General features: G+C 40.9%; 1 long non-coding RNA gene across 1 annotated transcript in view; it reads left to right on the forward strand.

The window, feature by feature from the left end:
- The first annotated feature begins 798 nt into the window (after nucleotides 1–798).
- The window catches only part of LOC123980444, a 16,031-nt gene continuing 9,835 nt past the window's right edge, over nucleotides 799–6,994 (forward strand). Inside the window, exons 1-3 of the long non-coding RNA XR_006827502.1 lie at nucleotides 799–954; nucleotides 3,177–3,284; nucleotides 5,123–5,265. This is a non-coding gene — a long non-coding RNA (uncharacterized LOC123980444). The remainder of the gene's footprint in view (nucleotides 955–3,176; nucleotides 3,285–5,122; nucleotides 5,266–6,994) is intronic.

The raw sequence follows: 6,994 nt of genomic DNA on the forward strand, positions 1-6,994 counted from the left end.
AGTTAATGCAATCTATTTTAGTTAATTACATTTATTTAATAACATTTATTTAAGTTACTTTCCACCATTGGTTGAATTTCCAAGTTCCACCCGGTTTTAACTTTCATGACCTCTATTGACCTACAAATCACCACAATCATGCTAACTGGTGTAGGATTGTGACTAAACGATGCAAAGCACCACAGTACACACAAATCTCCCAAACACTTGTGTAAAGCTGAGAGAAATGTATCTTTGAAAAGGTCATCAGGAAAAAAAAAAAACAAGACAAATCCAGTGCTGGTTTCCACAAAAGTACCACAAATAAACTCATGGGTTTATAAGATGCTTCAAGATGCTACAAACGTCTCGAGATGAGATATTTTATCAGGGCAGCAAACACACCATTCAGTGTGTGGCACCTAGAAAAATATGATGATGAATTTGACTGAAAAAATATTCTGCTTGAATTTCATCCTCGATTTTTGTCAGAGGTAGACTTGATTAAAACTGCTTCTAAAAATAATATCACTACACTTAAGCGCCGCACACATCTCTTTATTAAGCAATTATGAGTTTAATTTGTCTGCCCTAAAGCAGCTGAAATAGATCAAAGGCCTCATTAATATAATTGAACAAATCATAAAAATGTTTGTCAGGATGGGAGTCGTCTAAATGTCTTTTGACTTGAATACCGCCCTGATTGATTTGGTGTGATCAAGCAGGGCTTAATCAGATTTGCATAGGTGATCGTAACAATCACATCAGCAGAACATTAGTCATCCACACCTTTCAGCTGACACAAATAAGCAGCGCGACTTCATTACGCAGCTTAACCCTGCAAGACCTGATGCTTTCTTCCCCTGTTATTTCTGATTTACCAAATGCACGTGACTTTCAACTCTAAAGTAGCCAGATATATGCCAATGGTCAAGTTCCTGAAGCACTTCTAAGGACAAAGCTGGGACTGTTAAGGTGTGTTAATATTTTATATGACTTAAATTCCTGGCCCCATACTCTGCCTGCCGCACATGACTGCAAAATTTAACCAAGCATCCACACGTTAGCCAATGGGGAATTCCATGTTTAATTAATTAAGTGCGCTGAATCCTCAAGTGTGCCTGCAGTAACATTAAATATTTTAAGATTAAGGCAAAAGATAAAACCCAACTTGCGTCTCGGAACGCCTTTTTAGAAGTACTTATTTAAAAGGCCAGACACACCTGTCTGAAAACATTAACAGTCCATTGTGTTAGTGTCCCAGTAAGCTATGACAGTGTGACAGTAAGCCGGCATGCAGGACCCTGAAACTGAAGCAGCTAAATGGAATTCATCCATCATTACCTGTATTATTTTCTCCTGAGTTTTTCCTACTGTGACGCATGAAGCTATGCCTTATAAAAGGTGTTTAGCTTTTTAGTTTTCCTACACGTTGCTTAGTTTCTTAATATAAAAAACTTTTTTTCCTTGATTTTACAAGATATTTACCACGTTACAATGACATATGGTCTCATTCCTTGTGTGAATGTGAGTTCTAATGCTGTACTAGTTGTAAGGCTGGTGACCTTTACAAGGCTAAGTTTTTGTAAACATGTAGCACCTTTCAAATAGGCAATGTGAAGTGCTTCACATAAGATATAAAAGGCATTTATAAAAAGGTATAAAAGAAATGCATGGCATTATGAAAAGACACATATAAATAAGAGTGAAATAAAATAGAAGATGGAAATAAGATAAGGAGAATACAAGTTACAGAGCAGGTGCGGTGAAAGACAGAGAATAAACAGTCCCAGTGTGAATTTCAGAGATGAGATATTTATGCAGCCATACCCAAGTAGAGGTCTAATCAGCCTAAGGGAAATCACCTGTGTGGGCATAGGTGTGAAGGGCCTTTAAATTGAAAAATACACAAGCTTTCACGTGTCAAATATTTATTTTGGGGCCTGGTGTGCATTTTGTGTATACTTAAATTGTTTTTCACAATTACATTTTTTGTATGTTTTTATTTATTTTTTTTATTTAAATTTTATAATGACATTTCTCTGAGTGCAGCCTTGTGGCTAGCAGCATTGCTATATCCTGTATACAGAAGAAGGAGCTTTTAATATAATCTTTTGTACCTTTACATTTCTACAGTCTTGAAAATGTAACACACTTAAAAACCTTCCCCTAAAACCGTTCACACTATATGGGTACACTCCTCAGGTTTTTAGATTTACTCTGACCACATTTTCTCTGCTCTGCTCCTGTGTACATCCAGCCAGCCCAGCTGCAATGTTTTTTCTGATGATTCACAATAAGCTGAGTCCAAATTGTAGTGTTTTTGCCTGTCACCTAAAATTATGTTTTGTTACAGTCAAGCTCTTTGAGTGACTGCACGGTTACAAAGCTAACCTCAACCAAATATCAAAAACCTATTCTAATAGGTGTCAGCTTCTTCGTCAGAAGACGTGATGAAGCCCAAACAGTTACTTAGTGCTGCTGAGCCAGGTTGAGGTCTTACAGATGTGAAAAGCTACTAACTAACTGACTACAGCACATATTTGATTAACAAGCAGGCATGTAAACCGGTTAGGGGTGAAAAAGGTGTGAAGGATGCGTGAGCAGAGAAAAACAGACCTGCAAGGGGGAAGAAAGACATTCTGTTGAGGGATAACGTTGCGTTGCATCCAGGTTACTGCCATTGTTCTCCATAAATGAACCGATCTATTTCGGCTCGTATTTAGCTACTCTTTTGACAGGTCTGTCATATATAAATGTGTTCATTGAAGATGTGAAGAACAACATAGGACCGTTGAACCGTTGCCACCTCAGATGGTACCGGTACATGAAATTTCCAGGTCGGGTCCATGAACTAAGATTGACTTCGCATGCAGCTATGTGAGAAGGGTCCAACTGCACCCCTCCATTCTAAGGGGCCCTTGTTCTGTGAGCCAGTGGGGTTTGAGCATGAGTAACGGCTTCCTTTGAATGGGTAGTAGGCTACGTAAACATTCACTTATTACCCATTAGCAGTCCACCAAAATCCGTTGCTGAAACTTCACTCATATTAGAGCTACAAGGCCTAATTTAAAAGTTTGTTTCGACATTAGTTATGCTATCGCTGGTCACTGATTGTCCATGTATTGCTGTATCATATTCAGATATTAATGAATTAATGATATATTTTATTATTATTTATGATAATACCTGCATAGGTGGGGCCAGAGGAGGGAGATGTGAGGGGCCCGCGGTGCTCCAGCTGGACCCTTTTGAACAGTGTTGTAAAACTAGCTAGCAAACATCGGAGGCTGTCCCACTAGTGGGTAAGTTATTTTTCAGTTGACGCCTTTATTCCACAGAGCAGGTCACAGTGAGTGTAATGGCAGGGTAAAAGTAAATCTCCTACATTACATGCAACTTAGCAGCAACATTGGCTGTACACTGTGCCTTGTTGCTGAATTTAATTTAATGTTAGGCTAATGAGGGGCCTGGAGATGTATTTTACATAATGATGTGTGATCTTGAACTGCTCAGAAGACAGAAACACTAAAGAATGATCCTTTCTTTCTCTGTCTAATATTACAGCATATTTACGTATGGGTGTATAAACTACAGTGTCCACCTTCTGTTGTGCAGGATGTTTGGGTTAAAAATGATTATAAAGTGAGGTACTGGTTATGGAAATTAAAGTGATGCAAGACTGTTGACCTGTTACTATTTGTTTTACTGCACATACCAGCAAAGTGTAAATGTTATCGCTCCTTAGCCCTGAGTAGACACAAAAGAGACAACAACAAATGTACATTTTAACTATTTTAAATTACCTCTAGACATTCCCCCAATCTTTTAAATCTAGTAGTGGGTGAGAATATTTAACCTGTTTCCAATGCAAATCTATTTTTGAGAAACAAGTAGCATTATCTTGCAGCAGTGTGCCTCATCTTTCATCTTCTTTCAAGATACTGACAGTCATCTCTAGAAAATGTCTAAACCAAGGCAGTTGGTATTAAGCAGGAGAGGAATCTTCTAACTCCATAGACAGAACTTTAAACAAAATGTTTGGAAGTTTTGCCTGCAATTTGTTTTTTTTTTACCAGCTCTCATTGAAAAATAAAAGGATTCTGTATTACTTTCCACATCCAGACATTGGCACAGGAGTTGAATGGCTCAAACCTTAAGTGGAGTTCAGAACTCGACAGTACTGTAACTCTGTGACATTGCTGCAGTGACCTGGATCACATTATGAGCCCGCCTGACACTCAAAGTCACTGCTGTGATCGTGAAGTGCGTCTTGGGGTTTAGTTTAATTTACTTTAGTTGATGAAACACAGTGAAACAAGACAGAAGATAAAACAAGAAGAAAAGAAAGTACAAAAATATGAACATTTGAGAAGATAAAAACCCCAACGTGCGTCATAGAAATTCACGCCTAATCATTTTATATTCCTGCAGGGCTCGGCTTTATTGAACACCTATCGAGTGATGAGACCTTTCTGGCAATTACTGCATTGTCCAATCTTAAAGTAAAACAAATCCTGAATTTTTGTGAGCCACATCTGACCTCGGCATGTGCTTCTCAAAAAGTATTTGAATTTCTTTGACACAGTAGGAGATCAGAGTGGGAGAGATGAGGGATATAACAGTCTAAAAAGTAGAAGAGGCATGAGAGAGAAGCATGCAGGATGAAAGAATTGCAAACAAAACAAGTGAATCAGCAGGGTGCCAAGGTCACCCGAATGTGAGAGCGGCTGACTTGTCGAGAGACAACGCTGGAACAGATTGTGTGATAGAGTGAAAAACTCAAAGTGGAACAGAGATGAATAAAAGGTTCCATGCAAGATTTTGCGACATAGACATTTTTGATGGAGAGTTTGTGTAACACAAAATTAGCATGTTCAACTCTGACGCTAATTCTAACATTATCTTTTAAATATATTCTCATTTAACTCCCCCCCAAAAAATCACTCTGTCCTCTCCTGAACTCATAACTTTCTCCCTCCCTTTTTTTTATAAGTCTAAGAAACCAATCATTTCTATATGTGTCAAACCTCAAGCTTGATCTCTCAAACAAAGGCGGGTGAATTTGATTTGAGTGAATTCAGGAGCTTTGTGCCGATGAATAAAACATTGCTTCTCCTTGATGTTACCCGGACTTATCAAGTCACAGATTCCCCCTTTGAGCTCGGTGGTGACACAGTGCAGGAACCCCTGCGCAGGATGAGACAGAAAAGATGAAGCCTCTACTGTATATCTTCAGCTTTGGCTGCGAGGGAAAGATAACTGCACAAAGGCGAAGATATACAGGTATGTGCAACACTACACGGACATGACGGAGATTGACTTTTGATCAGTTCTTGATGAATAAAACACAAGATGAAAGAAAGAAAGCAAGAAACTAAGAAAAAAGAAAGTTGATTTCATCTCATCTGTCATGTATAACTTCCACAAATCCTTTCGATTGTGCAAAAATTGGATATATAGGGATTAAGAGGACAGTGTGGGAGTTATACAATGTATACATTCTTCCTTAATCCACAGTTTCACTTGCAGGCTCACTGTGATTAGCGACTGTGTGTGTGGCATTCATACATACTTAAGTGTGCTGGAAGCTGCTGTGGGTCAAATTAGTAATTGAAATGGGATTTACTTTTTCTTAAGGTAATCAATCAGAACTGGAATGAACAGCTTTGGGCCCAGAAATTCCAAAAGGACGCCCACTCAGAATTATTCAAACTGATTTTTCATTCTCTGTCCTGCCTATTTGTCAGTGCTGTGGTTCTGTACACGTAGGTGGGTAAATTGCTGCTAAGATGTAGAGAAATTGAATAAAAACATGGTAGTAGAATAATATCCCCTCTGGATATCTACCTTTACCCCTCCTTACTTCTAAAATCTTCCAAAATTCACAGTAAATTGCTTTAATTTTCTTGCTTCATTAGATATTGTAGAGATAAGAGGCTCTATAACGTACACAGCAAAATCAGCAAACACTAATTAACACTATCAGCGTTCCCCTTCGAGGGAACTCGAACTGCGTCGGTTACGACACTATGGGAACGCCTCTAGGCGAAGCAGGTCTGAACGTGAATGAAATCACTCCAATCCTATTGGCTTGTTGCTAGAACGGTACGGTGTGACGGAATAACCGGAGGAGTATAAAGCACACCTGTACACACTCATCATTAGCTTTTTTTTATTCAGCAGGCGCTCTGTATGTTGTTTGAAGAAAGCTCCAGTCCTACAAGCAGTGTGTCTTACCTGAAGAAGAAGTCTACCAGCATGTCCGGTAACCAGATGTACAGAAGGTGTGTTTTTTCTTGCCCTCGGTACATCACGGATGGAGATTCTCATGAGATGTGTGTCTCATGTTTGGGGATGGAGCACGCCCGGGCAGCTCTCGAGGGGGAGCCCGTTGCGAAGCCCTTTCCGTGCGGGTACTGAGGTACAGCATGGCTCTCTTTCCGAGGATGGCCGGATGTGTTTTCCCCGTGGTGCGGGCCCTGCGGCCGCTGAGGCGGCCCGGCGGCTTCACTCATGGGGTTCACAGCGTGATCTGTCGGAGGATTTCGGGACGGCTGAGGCTTTTTCCCGACCTTCATCCGCTGGCTCCGACGCTTCCTTTCCTCGTTCGGGAGCCCGTTCTCGTCTTCTCCCGCTCGCGGTTTGGATCCGGAGACGCTGCAGCAATCCGACTCCGAGGAGGCGGACGTGCTCAGCGTAGTGGACGATGACTTCCGGGTGTCGGGGCGGCGTCATCTGGCCGCGCCCGACTATGACGTGCTGCTGGAGGTGGTGACTAGAGCCGTGGCTAAGCTCAACATCAACTGGCCACAGGAGGAGCAGACACCACAGGCTAGTGGTAGCTTGATGAAAGGTTTCTTAAGCACCACACGCCACCTCCACGCCGGTCTCTGCCATTCTTTCCTGATTTACATGATGAACTGAGTAATCATGGGGCAGACCCTTCTCTACATGGCTTTCCACACCCCGATCACTGAACTACAGTAATGTGATGGGGGTTAGGGACCGTGGT

Source organism: Micropterus dolomieu, linkage group LG12, assembly GCF_021292245.1.
Source record: "Micropterus dolomieu isolate WLL.071019.BEF.003 ecotype Adirondacks linkage group LG12, ASM2129224v1, whole genome shotgun sequence".
Taxonomy (NCBI): Eukaryota; Metazoa; Chordata; class Actinopteri; order Centrarchiformes; family Centrarchidae; genus Micropterus; species Micropterus dolomieu.